This window comes from Hyla sarda, unplaced genomic scaffold (assembly GCF_029499605.1).
Source record: "Hyla sarda isolate aHylSar1 unplaced genomic scaffold, aHylSar1.hap1 scaffold_22, whole genome shotgun sequence".
NCBI classification, from domain to species: domain Eukaryota; kingdom Metazoa; phylum Chordata; class Amphibia; order Anura; family Hylidae; genus Hyla; species Hyla sarda.
Genome location: NW_026608872.1, coordinates 1,052,469 through 1,073,985, shown reverse-complemented (window position 1 = coordinate 1,073,985; position 21,517 = coordinate 1,052,469). Strand labels below are relative to the sequence as shown.

Sequence of the window (21,517 nt, the reverse complement as noted above, 5' to 3'; positions counted from 1 at the left end):
CCCTGGACCAGGTTCAGCAGGGCAGTCTCAGCAGAAGAGGCTCGGGCAGGTTCCTCAAAGACACTTCGAATCTCCGTGAAGAAGGAGTGTACAGAGGCAGTGACGGGGTCATTGCGGTCCCAGAGCGGTGTGGCCCATGACAGAGCTTTCCCAGACAGAAGGCTGACTACGAAAGCCACCTTAGACCTTTCAGTAGGAAACTGGTCCGACATCATCTCCAAGTGCAGGGAACATTGCGAAAGAAAGCCACGGCAAAACTTAGAGTCCCCATCAAATTTATCCGGCAAGGATAGTCGTAGGCCGGAAGCGGCCACTCGCTGCGGAGGAGGTGCAGGAGCTGGCGGAGGAGATGATTGCTGAAGCTGTGGTAGTAGCTGCTGTAGCATCACGGTCAGTTGAGACAGCTGGTGGCCTTGTTGCGCTATCTGTTGCGACTGCTGGGCGACCACCGTGGTGAGGTCGGCGACAACTGGCAGTGGAACTTCAGCGGGATCCATGGCCGGATCTACTGTCACGATTCGGCTGGCAGGAGGTGGATCCTCTGTGCCAGAGAGGGATTGGCGTGGACCGTGCTGGTGGACCGGTTCTAAGTTGCTACTGGTATTCACCAGAGCCCGCCGCAAAGCGGGATGGTCTTGCAGCGGCGGTAGCAACCAGGTCGTATCCACCAGCAACGGCTCAACCTCTCTGACTGCTGAAGATAGGCGCGGTACAAGGGAGTAGACAAGAGCAAGGTCGGACGTAGCAGAAGGTCGGGGCAGGCAGCAAGGATCGTAGTCAGGGGCAACGGCAGGAGGTCTGGAACACAGGCTAGGAACACACAAGGAAACGCTTTCACTGGCACAATGGCAACAAGATCCGGCGAGGGAGTGCAGGGGAAGTGAGGTATAAATAGGGAGTGCACAGGTGAACACACTAATTAAGCCAACTGCGCCAATCAGTGGCGCAGTGGCCCTTTAAATCGCAGAGACCCGGCGCGCGCGCCCTAAGGAGCGGGGCCGTGCGCGCCGGGACAAGACCGACGGAGAGCGAGTCAGGTACGGGAGCCGGGGTGCGCATCGCGAGCGGGTGCCTCCCGCATCGCGAATCGCATCCCGGCTGGGAGAGGTATCGCAGCGCACCCGGTCAGCAGGTCTGACCGGGGCGCTGCAATTGCGAGGATGTTGCGAGCGCTCCGGGGAGGAGCGGGGACCCGGAGCGCTCGGCGTAACAATATGTGTGTATTGCTGGAGTTGCAAACATGGGTGCACTTGACAAACTCAGCTCGGCTATTCCCCATTGAAAGATTGTTGCACCCAGGACCCTTAGCACTGGGATATGCTACTCAATACCACTGGCATGGCCAGGTGTAAACAACATCTGACCTTTGTTGTGTATGTAACCATGGAGATTGTGATGTCGCCTAGGCCCACCAAAGAACAGCCTTGTCAGAAGCCGCACTTCCATGAGTAGAAGCAGCAGCACCATAGGTTGTCAAATAAGCTGGATTTAACCAAGACAAGTGAGTCCAATAGGATGCAGGTATGTCCTCTATCCTTACAGCTTCCCGTGGCTGTTGGTTTTATACCGTTTGGGGACAGCCAAGGAGGAGTCAGCAGGCAACACATGTAAGTGTGTGCTTGTGTGTGTGTGTGTGTGTTTCCTATGCAGATCCTAAACCCAGTATCACATGCAAGTAGGAGGCGAAAGAAAGGTTCCTGCCAAAGCCAGGTTATGGATTGCATTTAAAAATGCTCCATCAGAGTGAAATGGACTCCCATCTTCCTGCTTAGCAATAATGATAATGATATGGGTTTAATGTCTGCTGTGTGTACTGGTGGGTGACTGCCACCCAGCCAGGGTGTGTATGGGAGGCTGCCAGCCAGCCTCCCTTCCTACAAGTAGTGATGGTGCATGTGAAGGGGTTCCTCCCCTTTGACAGTTATCACTTCTCGTCCTTCTTTTTGGCTGAGATCAAATGTGGTGTCTGTTTTTATCAGTTTAATATCTGATATGTCCCCTATCTGGTAGCATATATTAAGTGCACCACCAGGTTTCAGTGTTGGAAAGAAAGATTACCTGTTTATTTGCTGCTGCAGCTGCTTGCTGGCTAGTCCAGTGGGCCCTTACTGCAGGCAAAAGACAATAGGTTGTGCCGCTTGTGTCTGGCCCCTGTTGGAGCGACCAGGCACAGGACTGCTGCTGCTGCTGAATGTCCTCTTTAATTGAATAAGCTCAGCAACCTGCACACCTGTGCAGGTTGGACATGACATGATAGGTAGCTGTCTTTCAGGTAGTGGGAGCTGAATCTTGTTAATTGACATGGGGGTGTCATTGCTGTTGAGTGACCATGCATTGGTACTGTGGTATTGGAATAATAAAAACAAATGTTGCCAGCCAGCCATCCATTGCAATAATGGATAGGACATCAGCTATGAGGCATTTGTTTGTACAAACTGCTGCTCACAACTAATGTTGCAATATAGTGTCTCCATCTGCTGGTGGTATTGAATAAGCAATAGTGCAATGATAGGGTCTGAAAAAGAAGAAAAATAAGAAGCAGCAGCATAGGAAAAAAGGAGGAAAGAAGGAAAACATGGAGAGAAGAAAAAAAAGAAGGTAGAAAAAGGTGAAAACATGTTTAAAAAAGTATTTCCATCTCTATCTCTCTCTATATATATATTTAAAAGAAATATATATATATATATATATATATATATATATATATACAGAGAGAGAGAGAGAGAGATAAATATATATAGAGATAGATAGATACACATACATACATACATACATACATGCATATGTGTGTATTGTTGGAGTTGCAAATGTGTATGTAACCATGGAGATTGTAATGTCGCCTAGGACCACCAAAGAACAGCCTTGTCAGAAGCAGCACTTCCATGAGCAGAAGCAGCAGCACCATAGGTTGTCAAATAAGCTGGATTTAACCAAGACAAGTGAGTCCAATAGGATGCAGGTATGTCCTCTATCCTTACAACTTCCCGTGGCTTTTGGTTTTATACCGTTTGGGGACAGCCAAGGAGGCGTCAGAAGGCAACAAAGGTAAGTGTGTGCTTGTGTGTGTTTCCTATGCAGATCCTAAACCCAGTATCAAATGCAAGTAGGAGGAGTAAGAAGGGTTCCTGCCAAAGCCAGGTTATGGATTGCATTTAAAAATGGTCCATCAGAGTGAAATGGACTCCCATCTTCCTGCTTAGCAATAATGATATGGGTTTAGGGTCTGCTGTGTGTACTGGTGGGTTACTGCCACCCAGCCAGAGTCAAGGCTGGACTGGGATACCGGGAAAATCCCCGGTGGGCCGATCACCTTGACTGCCAAATGGCCGGTGCATTGCCGTAGAACGAGATTTGCCATAGAATGAGATGGTCCGCCTCCATCACATCCTATTGGCTCACTCTTGTCACGTGACATATTTAAACGTCACGCATCGATGCGCACAGCAGTGTCAGTTTGGCTATCACAGGGAGAGGATCTCCTCTCCCTGTGATAGCTAAAGCTGCACGGAGCGCTCATGGCCTCTGTGGCCCGACAGAAGTTCACACATGTACGCAGCTGATACGGCTGGCTCATATACACTTACTCTATTATTACATGTACTGTTGATCCACAGCGCTATCGGGATCCCGATGCCCGATGGCGCTGTCATCAGTGTGCGTCCCCGCTAGCGCCCCATGCCCGCAGCTCTACTCCCCGTCCCATTAACGCTCAGGGAGCGGGGAACAGAAAGTAGAGCATCGGGCGCAGGTAAAGTAGTACTGCGCATGTGCAGCACTACGCGAATAACTTAACCTGCGCCCGATGCTCTACTTTCTGTTCCCCGCTCCCTGAGCGTCAACGGGACGGGGAGTAGAGCTGCGGGCGTGGGGCGCTCGCGGGGACGCACACTGATGACAGCGCCTTCGGGCTTCGGGATCTCGATAGCGCTGTGGATCAACAGTAAATGTATATGAGCCAGCCGTATGAGCTGCGTAAATGTGTGAGCTTCTGTCGGGCCACAGAGGCCATGAGAGCTCCGTGCAGCTTCAGCTATCACAGGGAGAGGAGATCCTCTCCCTGTGATAGCCAAACTGACACTGCTGTGCGCATCGATGTGTGACGTTTAAATATGTCATGTGACAAGAGTGAGCCAATAGGATGTGATGGAGGCGGACCATCTCATTCTATGGCAATGCACCGGCCGCACCATGTTAAAGAAGACTTCTTGGCCCGGTGCATTGCCGTGGAATGAGATTTGCCATAGAATGAGATGGTCCGCCTCCATCACATCCTATTGGCTCACTCTTGTCACGTGACATATTTAAACGTCACGCATCGATGCGCACAGTAGTGTCAGTTTGGCTATCACAGGGAGAGGATCTCCTCATCCTGTGATAGCTGAAGCTGTACGGAGCTCTCATGGCCTCTGTGGGCCGACAGAAGTTCACACATGTACGCAGCTCATACGGCTGGCTCATATACATTTACTCTATTATTACATGTACTGTTGATCCACAGCGCTATCGGGATCCCGATGCCCGATGGCGCTGTCATCAGTGTGCGTCCCCGCTAGCGCCCCACGCCCGCAGCTCTACTCCCCGTCCCATTAACGCTCAGGGAGCGGGGAACAGAAAGTAGAGCATCGGGCGCAGGTAAAGTAGTACTGCGCATGTGCAGCACTACGCGAATAACTTAACCTGCGCCCGATGCTCTACTTTCTGTTCCCCGCTCCCTGAGCGTCAAAGGGACGGGGAGTAGAGCTAAGGGGGACGGGGGAGTAGAGCTGCGGGCGTGGGGCGCTCGCGGGGACGCACACTGATGACAGCGCCTTCGGGCATTGGGATCCCGATAGCGTTGTGGATCAACAGTAAATGTATATGAGCCAGCCGTATGAGCTGCGTAAATGTGTGAACTTCTGTCGGGCCACAGAGGCCATGAGAGCTCCATGCAGCTTCAGCTATCACAGGGAGAGGAGATCCTCTCCCTGTGATAGCCAAACTGACACTGCTGTGCGCATCGATGTGTGACGTTTAAATATGTCATGTGACAAGAGTGAGCCAATAGGATGTGATGGAGGCGGACCATCTCATTCTATGGCAATGCACCGGCCGCACCATGTTAAAGAAGACTTCTTGGCCCGGTGCATTGCCGTGGAATGAGATTTGCCATAGAATGAGATGGTCCGCCTCCATCACATCCTATTGGCTCACTCTTGTCACGTGACATATTTAAACGTCACGCATCGATGCGCACAGTAGTGTCAGTTTGGCTATCACAGGGAGAGGATCTCCTCACCCTGTGATAGCTGAAGCTGTACGGAGCTCTCATGGCCTCTGTGGGCCGACAGAAGTTCACACATGTACGCAGCTCATACGGCTGGCTCATATACATTTACTCTATTATTACATGTACTGTTGATCCACAGCGCTATCGGGATCCCGATGCCCGATGGCGCTGTCATCAGTGTACGTCCCCGCGAGCGCCCCACGCCCGCAGCTCTACTCCCCGTCCTCCGACCCCCCGCAGCTGTACTCCCCGTCCCCCGCAGCTGTACTCCCCGCCCCCCGCAGCTCTACTCCCCGTCCCCCGCAGCTCTTCTCCCCGTCCCCCGCATCTCTACACCCCGTCCCCCGCATCTCTACTCCCCGTCCCCTGCATCTCTACTCCCCGTCCCCCGCAGCTCTACTCCCCGTCCCCCGCAGCTCTTCTCCCCGTCCCCCGCATCTCTACACCCCGTCCCCCGCATCTCTACTCCCCGTCCCCCGCAGCTCTACTCCCCGTCCCCCGCAGCTCTACTCCCCGTCCCCCGCAGCTCTTCTCCCCGTCCTACGCAGCTCTACACCCCGTCCCCCGCAGCTCTACTCCCCGTCCCCTGTGAACGCTCAGGGAGCGATCCACAGCGTTATGGGGATTCCTACGCCCGATGGCGCTGTCATCAGTGTGCGTCCCCACGAGCGCCCCACGCCCGCAGCTCTACTCCCCGTCCCCCGCAGCTCTACTCCCCGTCCCGTTAACGCTCAGGGAGCGGGGAACAGAAAATAGAGCATCGGGCGCAGGTAAAGTAGTACTGCGCATGCGCAGCACTACGCGAATTACTTGACCTGCGCCTGATTCTCTACTTTCTGTTCCCCGCTCCCTGAGCGTTAGCGGGACGGGGAGTAGAGCTGCGGGGGGCGGAGGACGGGGAGTAGAGCTGCGGGCGTGGGGCGCTCGCGGGGACACACACTGATGACAGCGCTGTGGATCAACAGTAAATGTATATGAGGCAGCCGCATGAGCTACGTACATGTGTGAACTTCTGGCGGGCCACAGAGGCCATGAGAGCTCCGTACAGCTTCAGCTATCACAGGGTGAGGAGATCCTCTCCCTGTCATAGCCAAACTGACACTACTGTGCGCATCGATGCGTGACGTTTAAATATGTCACGTGACAAGAGTGAGCCAATAGGATGTGATGGAGGCGGACCATCTCATTCTATGGCAAATCTCATTCCACGGCAATGCACCGGCCCCTGACAGTGGTTGTCGCACGGCCGGCCGCAAGACTGGCCGTGCCGGAAGCAATGAGGCTTCCTGGGCTGACTGCAGCAGGCTGGCCAACTGACAGCAGAGGTGGCTCTAGCATAATAGGCCACCGCCTCAGTTCTCGCGTTAATGGGGGGCCTCGCTCAGGGACCCGACTAGCGCAAGTTGCTCCTCACTCTCCGGAAGACCGCCGGGATTGAAGTTTAATACAGCAGTTTCGGTTCCATCCTGCCTGCCGGTGGCGAGCCCCAGCGCTGCGCCCGACCAGCCCCTGCTGATCCTCTGCCACTTTAAGAGAAAGGGCTGCTGGGGCTGGTCGCCTGCTATAGAAACAGCTGCTGATCGGAGAAAGGGCTGCTGAAAGACCTCCTGAACCCCGCCCCCCCCCCCCCAAAAAAAAAACCTCAGAGAGAAAACAGACGAACTGTGCAGCAGGAACAGGGGCCCAGCGTGAAAGGGGGCCCGCTGCCCTCTCCAGGTCCGGCCCCAGAGGCGAGCATTAGGCCACATACCACCGCATACTCCCCGACCACAGCAAGTTTGACAGCACCCGGATGGATGCTGCGTTCAACCACCCCTTGCAGGCGGCCCAGTGACGTCTCTAGGGGGGGGGGGGCAGAGGGGGCCACGGCCCCCCCTACATCATGATTGCCCCCCCCCACATCATGATTGGCCCCCCCCTTGTGCCCCCCCTAGCAGCAGTAGGTCACTAGCAGCTCTCATGGCCCTCAGGGGGGTACAGCTAGTTCACCAGTAAGGGGCCCGAGCCCCCGCTGCACCCCCCGCCCCCCGGAGCCATTTACTCCGGCATCCTTTTATTTAATAAATCTTCAGCCAGCAGCCCTGTCACCACGCAGGGGCCGCGCTATGCAGACTGGGAAGAGCAGACAGGAAGCTCCTCCCCCTCTCTCACTCCCCTGTATGCTGCTGCTGGACCTTGTGGAGCAGGCCTGCTGTGTGTATACAGGCCCGGACACCACCAGTATGGAAGACTTACCTGCCCAGTGCCCACTGCTGATGCTGCCCTTTTAAAGTAAGTAACTTGCTTGGGGGAGAGGGGGAAAGTTGTAGTTCGGGAGACAGTGGGAGGTAGTTCAGTGTTTCCCAACCAGGGGGCCTCCAGCTGTTGCAAAACTACAACTCCCAGCATTGCTTTGGCTTTATGAGCATACTGGGAGTTGTAGTTTTGCAACAGCTGGAGGCCCCCATGTTGGGGAACACTGATCTATCTATCTATCAATCAATCTCCTATCTATCTATCTATCTATCTATCTCATATCTATCCATCCATCTATCTATATCCATCTATTTATGCATCTATCTAATATCTATCTATCAATCTCCTATCTATCTATCTATCTATCTATCTATCTCATATCTATCCATCCATCTATCTATATCCATCTATTTATGCATCTATCTATCTTTCTCATATCTATCTATCTCTCATCTATCTATCTCATATCTATCTATCTAACTCAGATAGATGAGAGATAGATAGACGAGAGATAGCTAGATAGATATGAGAGATAGAAAGATAAATAGATGATATATAGATAGAGAGATGATATATAGAAAGATACATACAGTAAATAGATGGATAGATAGATGATAGACCGATAGATAGATGATAGATAGATATGATATAGACAGATAGATAGGAGATAGATGGATATGATATAGATAGATGGATATGATATAGATACATTTATATGATATAGATAGATAGGAGAAAGATAGATAGATCAGTTTCCCAACCAGGGGGCCTCCAGCTGTTGCAAAACTACAACTCCCAGCATTCCTTTGGCTTTATGAGCATACTGGGAGTTGTGGTTTTGCAACAGCTGGAGGCCCTCCTAGTTGGGAAACACTGATCTATCAATCATCTATCTATCTATCTATCCATCTATCTCCTATCTATCTATCTCATATCTATCTATCTATATCATATCTATCTCGTGTATATATATATATATATGAATATATATATATATATATATATATATATATATATCCATCTATCTATTTATGTATCTATCTATCTATCTCATATCTATCTATCTATATCATATCTATCTATCTATCTTTCTATTTATCTATCTATCTATCTCATATATATCTCAGATAGATGAGAGATAGATGAAAGATAGATATGAGAGATAGATAGATAGATGATATATAGATAGATAGATACATAAATAGATGGATATATAGATAGATATGAGATAGATAGATAAATAGATGATAGATAGATAGATAGATGATAGATATATATGATATAGATAGATATGAGATAGATAGATACATAGGAGATAGATGGATATGATAGATATAGATTGATATGATATAGATAGAATATAGAAATATAGATAGATAAAGAACAATATGATGCAGCACGCCACAAGTTTGCAGAAAATGGTGGTTTATTCCATCATGTGCATGGACTATGGACTATGCACATGATGGAATAAACCACCATTTTCTGAAAACTTGTGGCGTGTTGCATCATATTGTTCTTTGTCTGGATTGAGGAACCAGTGGACCCAGGTTCCAAGTATGCGGGCACCCCGACTTCCCTCTAATTTCTGGATTTTGGTTGTGCCGTTTTTATTTGTTTTAGATAGATAGCTAGAAAGAAATAGTATCTATCATCTATCTATCCATCTATCTATCTATCTCATATCTATTATCTATCTCATATCTATTATCTATCTCATATCTATCATCTATCTATCTCATATCTATTATCTATCTCATATCTATCATCTATCCATCTATCTATATATCATCTATCTATCTACAAAACTAAAGATCCAGCGGCACTCCCAGATAAGGTGCAAAAACAAAGTGTTTTATTCCCCCATATATGTGTGACGTTTCAATAGCATCCCGCCATCTTTATCATACGTACAGTTGTACATTCTGTAGTCTCTGTGACATCACTGTGCTTCTTATTAAAAACACAAAATTGGTCCCCAACAGCGGGAGTACCTGGGAAGTGATTCATATATTGAATCATGATTGGAGTAATACTAGGATATCTGGGATAGGCTGGATATGGATGTCGCTGACTGATGATGATAGGGAGATGGTCTATAAATACCCCCTGCCGCCATTTTGGAGTGTTGTTGGCACATATTGCCTCTTGAGAACGCCGTGGTGACGGCGAAACATGTAGAGGCGGCAATTTTGTGTTTTTAATAAGTGTCACAATTGGGATGTTGGGCTTCTGCAGAGCCCCGAACACTGGAGTAATGTTGCTCCAATAACTATATTATTCTCCCATGTGACACTGTATTTTTAATCATCACCTTCTGGATTTGTTATCTTTTAATATATACACAATTAAAAGTTATGTTTTAGTGGGGGAGTAATTTGAGGTGTTTTGCACCCCAGGCTGCGGCCTTGGGGTTTGGATAATTATATTGTTTTGGCCTCTTAGCCCCTTATTGGGTCAATTTGTAGTTTTTGATCACTGTGCTTCATAAACTGTGACATCACTGTGCTTCATCCTGTAATTTGATGTCACTGTGTATAACAACCCTGTAGTGACATCACAGTTTATTATTCTTGAATGCTGACTTCACTGTGTATATTTTCCCGGTACAATGACATCACTGTATAGTTACCCTCTACTGTGACAACACTGCGTTTATTAACCCTGTAGTGGCAAAACTGTTTACTGTCCCTGTACAGAGACATTACTGTTTATATTAACTCTGAACTGTGCATATTTACCCTGTATTGTCACTCGCAGTGCAAGGTAAATATGTACAGTGATATTAGGGTATACAGGCTTAATATATACAGTGATGTCACAGTGCAGTGTAAGTATCAACAGTGATGTTGCAGTATAGAGATAACACACAGTGATGTTATAGTTCAGAGATAATATACACAGTGATGTCACAGTACAGGAATAATACACACAGTGATGTCACAGTACAGGGATAATGCACAGTGATGTCACAGCACAGGGATAATACACAGTGATGTCACAGTACAGGGATAATACACAGTGATGTCACAGTACAGGGATAATACACAGTGATGTCACAGTACAGGGATAATACACAGTGATGTCACAGTACAGAGATAATACACACAGTGATGTCACAGTACAGGAATAATAAACAGTGATGTCACAGTACAGGGATAATATACAGAGTGATGTCACAGTACAGGGATAATACAAAGTGATGTCACAGTACAGGGATAATATACAGAGTGATGTCACAGTACAGGCACAATACACAGTGATGTCACAGTACAGAGATAATACACAGTGATGTCACAGTACAGGGATAATACAAAGTGATGTCACAGTACAGGGATAATACACACAGTGATGTCACAGTACAGGGACAATACACAGTGATGTCACAGTACAGATATAATACACACAGTGATGTCACAGTACAGAGATAATACACACAGTGATGTCACAGTTCAGAGATAATACACACAGTGATGTCACAGTACAGGGATAATACACACAGTGATGTCACAGTACAGAGATAATACACAGTGATGTCACAGTACAGAGATAATACACACAGTGATGTCATATTACAGGGATAATACACAGAGTGATGGCACAGTACAGAGATAATACACAGTGACGTCACAGTACAGGGATAATACACAGTGATGGCACAGTGCAGAGATAATACACAGTGATGTCACAGTACAGGGATAATACACACAGTGATGTCACAGTACAGGGACAATACACAGTGATGTCACAGTACAGATATAATACACACAGTGATGTCACAGTACAGAGATAATACACACAGTGATGTCACAGTTCAGAGATAATACACACAGTGATGTCACAGTTCAGAGATAATACACACAGTGATGTCACAGTACAGGGATAATACACACAGTGATGTCACAGTACAGAGATAATACACACAGTGATGTCACATTACAGGGATAATACACAGAGTGATGGCACAGTACAGAGATAATACACAGTGACGTCACAGTACAGGGATAATACACAGTGATGGCACAGTGCAGAGATAATACACAGTGATGTCACATTACAGGGATAATACACAGAGTGATGGCACAGTACAGAGATAATACACAGTGATGTCACAGTACAGGGATAATACACAGTGATGTCACAGTATAACCATCTCACAGCCGGACCACCATGTAATTTCAGCAGAAAACAAAGCAGGGCCCCATGTTCAAGTTTCGCCTAAGGCCTCACAAAGTCTAGAGCCGCCTCTGGTCGGCCCTACCATGGGACCCGGTGGGACCATAAGTCCCAGGTGGCACTTTTCAGGGGTGGCATTTTGCTGCCCCCTTTTTTTTTGTGCCTAGTAGGTTCATGGTAGGGTTGGCGCTGCCGCTGCTCACTGTTCTAAAGCAGCTGCGGGGTATAATAGCGCAGCGGGCACTTTAGACAGTGAGTCTGCCTCCGGCCGACCGGGGTCTGACGAGGGACGTCGCACAAGTGACGTACTTCTGCAGACCCACTCAGGAGGACGTCAGTGACGTCACTCGTCAGGCCGCCGCTGGAGAGGAGAAGCGCTGTGCAGGGCAGGTAAGTTTGTCTGTGTGTGTGTCTGTGTCTGTCTGTGTGTTTGGGGGGGGGGGGGGGGGGCTATGGCTACCTAATGTGAGCAGGGGTGTGGAAATTAAAAAAAAAAAACTACTTGTCCAAGGGACTAAAGCGGAACACAATCCACTTGTCCTGGTAGACAAAATAATTACGACCAAAATAGTCTGATTCCCCCCACTAGACCACCAGGGATGGATATAAGATTCCTTTAGACACTGCTGACAGCGATGATCTAATGGTTTAATAGGTGATCGCAGCATGCCAGGGTATTAGAGGTGGGAGAGCTGTAGCTCCTCTTACACCCGAGGCAACCACAGAAAAGTCTAGATGTAACTTTTTGATCACCATAAAAAATTTCTCAATGAAGTGACCAAAAATTAACAATTCTGGACTATTCTTTTACATTTACACCGTTCACCGTACGGTTTAATTAACATCATATTTTAATAGTCTGGATATTTCCACATGCAGAGACCCGACTTATGTTTATTTTTGTACATTATTTTTATTTAAAGAAAATTGGAAACTTTTATTAGGAAAGGGGCTTATTCACATATATACGCACTTTTTCAAAAATTTTAATCACTATTTTTCAGTCTTCATAGGGACTTATGTGTTACTGGGGGGGGGTTCTGCTTCTCCAGTTTGTGTGGTGCATTTTGTCTCAGAAAATGCTGGAAGTTGCATTTAGTTACTAGATAACTACAACTCCCAGCATGCCCTGATGCAGCCTATGGTTGTTTGGGTGTTGCAGCATGTTGCACTGTATAGTAGTACAGTTAAGGTTATTGTGGAACATGCTGGGAGTTGTAGTTTTGGTTCATGTCAGCTGCAGAGCCATAGGCTGTGTCAGGGAATACTGGGAATTGCAGTTAGTAACTACAACACCCAGCATGCCCTGATGCAGCCTATGGCTCTGCAGCTGACCCGAACCAACACTACAACTCCCAGCATGTTGCACTTTATAGTTCTACAGTTTAGGTTATGGTGCAACATGCTGGGAGTTGTAGTTTTGGTTCGGGTGTGTTTGCGTGCATCCGTGGGGCTCTTGGTCGGCGGGTGAGTATTAAGGGGGCGGGATTCTGGGGGTGCAATTCAGTGCGGGTGGCCAGAAGACACTAAAAATAAAAAGCTAGATGGCACAACTGGCGGTGGCGGCAGTGCCCCCCCCCCCCCACATCATAAATTACATACACACATCACAGATACATCATACACATATACACTCGCACCATACATATACACCATACATATGCACACATCATACATACACCCGCCACTGCCCCCCCCCACATCATAAATTACATACACACATCACAGATACATCATACACATATACACTCGCACCATACATATACACCATACATATGCACACATCATACATACACCCGCCACTGCCCCCCCACATCATAAATTACATACACACATCACAGATACATCATACACATATACACTTACACCATACATATGCACACATCATACATACACCCGCCACTGCCCCCCTCCACATCATAAATTACATACACACATCACAGATACATCATACACATATACACTCGCACCATACATATACACCATACATATGCACACATCATACATACACCCGCCACTGCCCCCCCCCCACATCATAAATTACATACACACATCACAGATACATCATACACATATACACTCGCACCATACATATACACCATACATATGCACACATCATACATACACCCGCCACTGCCCCCCCCACATCATAAATTACATACACACATCACAGATACATCATACACATATACACTCGCACCATACATATACACCATACATATGCACACATCATACATACACCCGCCACTGCCCCCCCACATCATAAATTACATACACACATCACAGATACATCATACACATATACACTCGCACCATACATATACACCATACATATGCACACATCATACATACACCCGCCACTGCCCCCCCCACATCATAAATTACATACACACATTACAGATACATCATACACATATACACTCGCACCATACATATACACCATACATATGCACACATCATACATACACCCGCCACTGCCCCCCCCCACATCATAAATTACATACACACATCACAGATACATCATACACATATACACTCGCACCATACATATACACCATACATATGCACACATCATACATACACCCGCCACTGCCCCCCCACATCATGAATTACATACACACATCACAGATACATAATACACATATACACTCGCACCATACATATACACGATACATATGCACATATCATACATACACCCGCCACTGCCCCCCCCACATCATAAATTACATACACACATCACAGATACATCATACACATATACACTCGCACCATACATATACACCATACATATGCACACATCATACATACACCCGCCACTGCCCCCCCCACATCATAAATTACATACACACATCACAGATACATCATACACATATACACTCGCACCATACATATACACCATACATATGCACACATCATACATACACCCGCCACTGCCCCCAACATCATATATTACATACACACATCACACACTTATGCTATACATATACACACACACACACACACACACATCATACATACACCCACCACTGCCCCCACATCATATATTACATACACACATCACACACTATACATATACACACCCACACATCATACATACACCCACCACTGCCCCCACATCATATATTACATACACACATCACACACTATACATATACACACACACACACACACACACATCATACATACACCCACCACTGCCCCCACATCATATATTACATACACACATCACACACTCACACTATACATATACACACACACACACATCATACATACACCCACCACTGCCCCCACATCATATATTACATACACACATCACACAGACATCATACACACATCACACATACACTCACACTGTACATATACACACACACATCATACATACACCGCTGCCCACCCCACATCATACATCACATACATACACACATCGACAGACATCATACACACATCATACATCACATACATACACACATCATACACACATTATCCATTACATACATACATCACATACATACACACATCATGCACACATTATCCATTACAGACACACATCACACATAGACAGACATCATAAACACAGTATACATTACATACACACATCACACATAGACAGACATTATACACACAGTATACATTACATACACACATCACACATAGACAGACATCATACACACAGTATACATTACATACACATCACACATAGACAGACATCATACACACAGTATACATTACATACACATCACACATAGACAGACATCATACACACAGTATACATTACATACACACATCACACATAGACATACATCATACACACAGTATACATTACATACACACATCACACATAGACATACATCATACACACATCATACATTACATACACATCACACATAGACAGACATCATACACACATTATACATTACATACACATCACACATAGACAGACATCATACACACAGTATACATTACATACACATCACACATAGACAGACATCATACACACAGTATACATTACATACACACATCACACATGGACAGACATCATACACACAGTATACATTACATACACACATCACACATAGACAGACATCATACACACATCATACATTACATACACATCACACACAGACCTTATAGACACATCATACATTACATACACATCACACACAGACATTATACACACATCATACATTACATACACATCACACACAGACATTATACACACATCATACATTACATACACATCACACACAGACATTATACACACATCATACATTACATACACATCACACACAGACATTATACACACATCATACATTACATACATATCACACACAGACATTATACACACATCATACATTACATACACATCACACACAGACATTATACACACATCATACATTACATACACATCACACATTATACATTACATACACATCACACATAGACAGACTTCATACACACAGTATACATTACATACACACATCACACATGGACAGACATCATACACACAGTATACATTACATACACACATCACACATAGACAGACATCATACACACATCATACATTACATACACATCACACACAGACCTTATAGACACATCATACATTACATACACATCACACACAGACATTATACACACATCATACATTACATACACATCACACACAGACATTATACACACATCATACATTACATACACATCACACACAGACATTATACACACATCATACATTACATACACATCACACACAGACATTATACACACATCATACATTACATACATATCACACACAGACATTATACACACATCATACATTACATACACATCACACACAGACATTATACACACATCATACATTACATACACATCACACATTATACATTACATACACATCACACATAGACATCATACACACATTATACATTACATACACATCACACACAGACATTATACACACATTATACATTACATACACATCACACACAGACATTATACACACATTATACATTACATACACATCGACATCATACACACATTATACATTACATACACATCATACATAGGCATCATACACACATTATACATTACATACACATCACACATAGACATCATACACACATTATACATTACATACACATCACACATAGACATCATACACACATTATACATTACATACACATCACACATAGACATCATACACACATTATACATTACATACACATCACACACAGACAGACATACACACATCATGCATTACATACACATCACACACAGACATTATACACACATTATACATTGCATACACATCACACATAGACATCATACACACATTATACATTACATACACATCACACATAGACATCATACACACATTATACATTACATACACATCACACATTATACATTACATACACATCACACATTATACATTACATACACATCACAAATAGACATCATACACACATTATACATTACATACAAATCACACACAGACATTATACACACATCATACATTACATACACATCACACACAGACAGACATTATACACACATCATACCTTACATACACATCACACACAGACATTATACACACATTATACATTACATACACATCACACACAGACAGACATCATACACACATCATACATTACATACACATCACACACAGACATTATACACACATTATACATTACATACACATCACACATAGACATCATACACACATTATACATTACATACACATCACACATAGACATAATACACACATTATACATTACATACACATCACACATAGACATCATACACACATTATACATTACATACACATAACTCAGACATCATACACACATTATACATTACATACACATCACACATAGACATCATACACACATTATACATTACATACACATCACACAGACATCATACACACATTATACATTACATACACATCGACATCATACACACATTATACATTACATACACATCACACACAGACAGACATCATACACACATCATACATTACATACACATCACACATTATACACACATTATACATTACATACACATCACACATAGACATCATACACACATTATACATTACATACACATCACACACAGACATTATACACACATACACTCACACCATACATATACAACCACCCTTCCTGTCCCCGCCACCTGCATTCTCTGCCTCCTCACCTGAGCCACCATGAGTGGACATCAGAGCTGTAGTCCCGGCCGGTGTGAGGTTACATGGGTTTGAAAATCTCCCCTCACACCGGACGTCCTCTCCTCTCTCCCCTCACCCGCTCTGTTTTCCCCGTACAAACATGCAACCTCCCCGTGGTGGATTAGGTCCTGTGAAGAAAGAGCGGGGGGAGGGATAGAGCTGTGTGCGGGGGAGGAGCTGTGTGCCGAGCTGTGGACATCCTTTCTCTCCCCCTGTCTTCTTTTGTTATGTGTAGCTGCGTCCTCCATCCTCCGGGAGGATTAGATAAGGGGGCGTGGCTCAATTATGTAATGCGAACGTGCGACCTCGGACTCTGCGGTCAGCTGGGGGCCCCCGCTGCCCCCTCCATACTTGCATCCGCTCCTGCGCCTCACACCGGCAGTAAAGAAAAATATTGGGGAAGTTGGTCTGTCCCTGCTAGCCCGATACAGGCCTAAATCTATAAACAATTCACCTGCCCGGCGCCCAAAACTACTTGTCCTGGGCGTCGGGCGATAGAATTTCCACATCCCTGTGTGAGGAATCTATGCTACTTAATGTGGATAAACTATATTACCTAATGCGGGGAATCTGTGCTACCTAATGTGGGGAAACTATGCTACCTAATGTGGGGAAACTATGCTACCTAATGTGGGGAAACTATGTTGCCTAATGTGGGGAATCTGTGCTACCTAATGTGTGGAAACTATGCTACCTAATGTGGAGAAACAATGTTACCTAATGTGGGGAATCTGTGCTACCTAATGTGGGGAAACTATGCTACCTAATGTAGGGAAACTATGCTACCTAATGTGGGGAAACTATGTTACCTAATGTGGGGAATCTGTGCTACCTAATGTGGGCAAACTATGCTACCTAATGTGGGGAAACTATGTTACCTAATGTGGGGAATCTGTGCTACCTGATGTGATGAAACTATGCTACCTAATGTGGGGAAACTATGTTACCTAATGTGGGGAATCTGTGCTATTTAATGTGGGGAAACTATGCTACCTAATTTGGGGAAACTATGTTACCTAATGTGGGGAAACTATGCTACCTAATGTGGGGAAACTGCTACCTAATGTAGGGAATATATGCTACCTAATGTGGGGAAACTGCTACCTAATGTAGGGAATATATGCTACCTAATGTGGGGAAACTATGCTACTTAATGTGAGGAAACTATGCTACCTAATGTGGGGAATCTATGCTACCTAATGTTGGGAATCTATGCTACCTAATGTGGGGGGGCTTGAATGAGCTGCGGCATATGGGAGGCCTTAATAAATAATTAGAAACTTATACAGGGGGGGGGTCCTCCCGAGCAAGTGACATATGGGAGTCCACCTGAGTAAGTGACACATGGAGGGGGGGGGGTCCTGAACAGTTGATGTTTTTTTTGGGGGGGGGGGGGGCCCAGGCACATTCTTTGCACAAGGGCCCTCTGCTGTCTGTGTCCGCCCCTGCCTCACACCCTCTGTGGCTCTGCCTCCCCACCTGTAAGAGGAGCTCCAGGATCCCCCTGTAACGGTGCCGGCATCTTTGTAAAAAGCAGCAGGTCAGTAGGAGGTCAGCCCGTCCTGAAGTCCCAGTGACTGTGGCCGGGCCTGGCAGCATGCATGATGTAATGTCAGTCTGTGCTGTGCCCTATGACCTGTCTGGCCTATACTATATACAAAGTAGTATATGCAGTATGATGCTGCCGGAGGGCACAGCACAGACATTGGTATAGAGTGATATACTGCTAAGCTGTGTGAGGTACCTGCTATATATATATATAGCACCCAGGGCAGTGGGTACAGCTCAGTGTCCTCTGAACTGGCTAGCCCATACTACACAATGTGGGCATACTGGGAGTTATAGTTTTGCCACAGCTGGAGGCACCCTGGTTAAGAATCAATGAGAGAGTGCCTAAAAACCTCCATCTCATTGTTTCTCAACCAGGGTGCCTCCAGCTGTTGCAAAACTACACCTCCCAGCATGCCTTTGGCAATGTAGACATGGTGGGAGTTGTAGTTTTGCCATAGCTAGAGGCACCATGATTAAAGGATAAGTTTCATGCTCAAAAACATTTCCCCTATCCGAAGTTTTAGATTGCGGGAGGTCCAACCACTGGTGCCCCCTGCGATCACTTGTTTGGAGCCCCCATGCACTAGCACAAGTGCACGGCTCTCCCATAGAACTATATGGAGGGGGCGTGGCGGCCTCCGCTTCAGGCGAAGGTCGTGATGCGCTCCTGTGCTAGTGCACGGGGGCTCCAAACAGGAGATCGCAGGGGGCCCCAGCAGTCGGACCCCCCCCACCTCGCGATGTAAAGCTTAAGGGGAAAGATTTTGAGCATGAGACTTTTCCTTTAAGAGACAATGAGATGTGCCTATTTACCTCCATCTTATTGTTTCTCAACCAGGGTGCCTCCAGCTGTTGCAAAACTATGTATCTATCTCATATGTATCTATCCATCTCTCTCATATCGATCTCTATCTCATATCTATCAATCTCCTATCTATCTCCTATCTATCTATCTATCATCTCCTATCTATCTATCTCATATCTATCTATCTATCTCCTATCTATCTATCTATCTATCTATCATGTCATATCTGTCTATCTATCTCATATCTATCTATCTATCTATCTATCTATCTCATATCTATCTCATCTCCATCTATCTATCTCATATCTATCTATCTATCTCATATCTATCTATCTATCTCATATCTATCTCATATCTATCTCATATCTATCTATCTATCTATCTATCTCATATCTATCTATCTATCTCATATCTATCTATCTCATATCTATCTATCTATCTATCTCATATCTATCTATCTATCTATCTATCTATCTCATATCTATCTATCTATCATCTCATATATATCTATCTATCTCCTATCTATCTATCTATCTATCATCTCATATCTATCTATCTATCTATCTCATATCTATTTATCTACCTATCTCATATCTATCTATTTCCTATCTATCTATCTATCTATCTATCTATCTATCATCTCATATCTATCTATCTATCTATCTATCTCATATCTATCTATATATCTATCTCATATCTATCTGTCTCATATCTATCTATCTCATATCTATCTCATATTTATCTCATATCTATCTATCTATCTATCTATCTATCTCATATCTATCTCATATCTATCTATCTCATATCTATCTATCTCATATCTATCTATCTATCTCATATCTATCTACCTATCTATCTCATATCTATCTATCTATCTATCATCTCATATCTATCTATCTATCTATCTCCTATATATCTATCTATCTATCTATCTCCTATCTATCTATCTATCTATCTATCTATCTATCTCCTATCTATCTATCTATCTCCTATCTATCTATCTATCTATCTATCTATCTCCTATCTATCTATCTCCTATCTATCTATCTCATATCTATCTATCTATCTCATATCGATCTATCTCATATCTATCTATCTATCTCATATCTATCTATCTATCTCATATCTATCTATCTATCTCATATCTATCTATCTATCTCACTATCTATCTATCTCATATCTATCTATCTATCTCATATCGATCTCTCCATCTCATATCTATCTATCTCATATCTATCTATCTCATATCTATGTA

The 21,517-nt window shown here is 44.9% G+C and overlaps 1 pseudogene; it reads left to right on the top strand.

Moving 5' to 3' along the window:
- The first annotated feature begins 1,923 nt into the window (after positions 1-1,923).
- Positions 1,924-2,031, top strand: LOC130320346 (U2 spliceosomal RNA; annotated as a pseudogene).
- Positions 2,032-21,517: the final 19,486 nt, after the last annotated feature.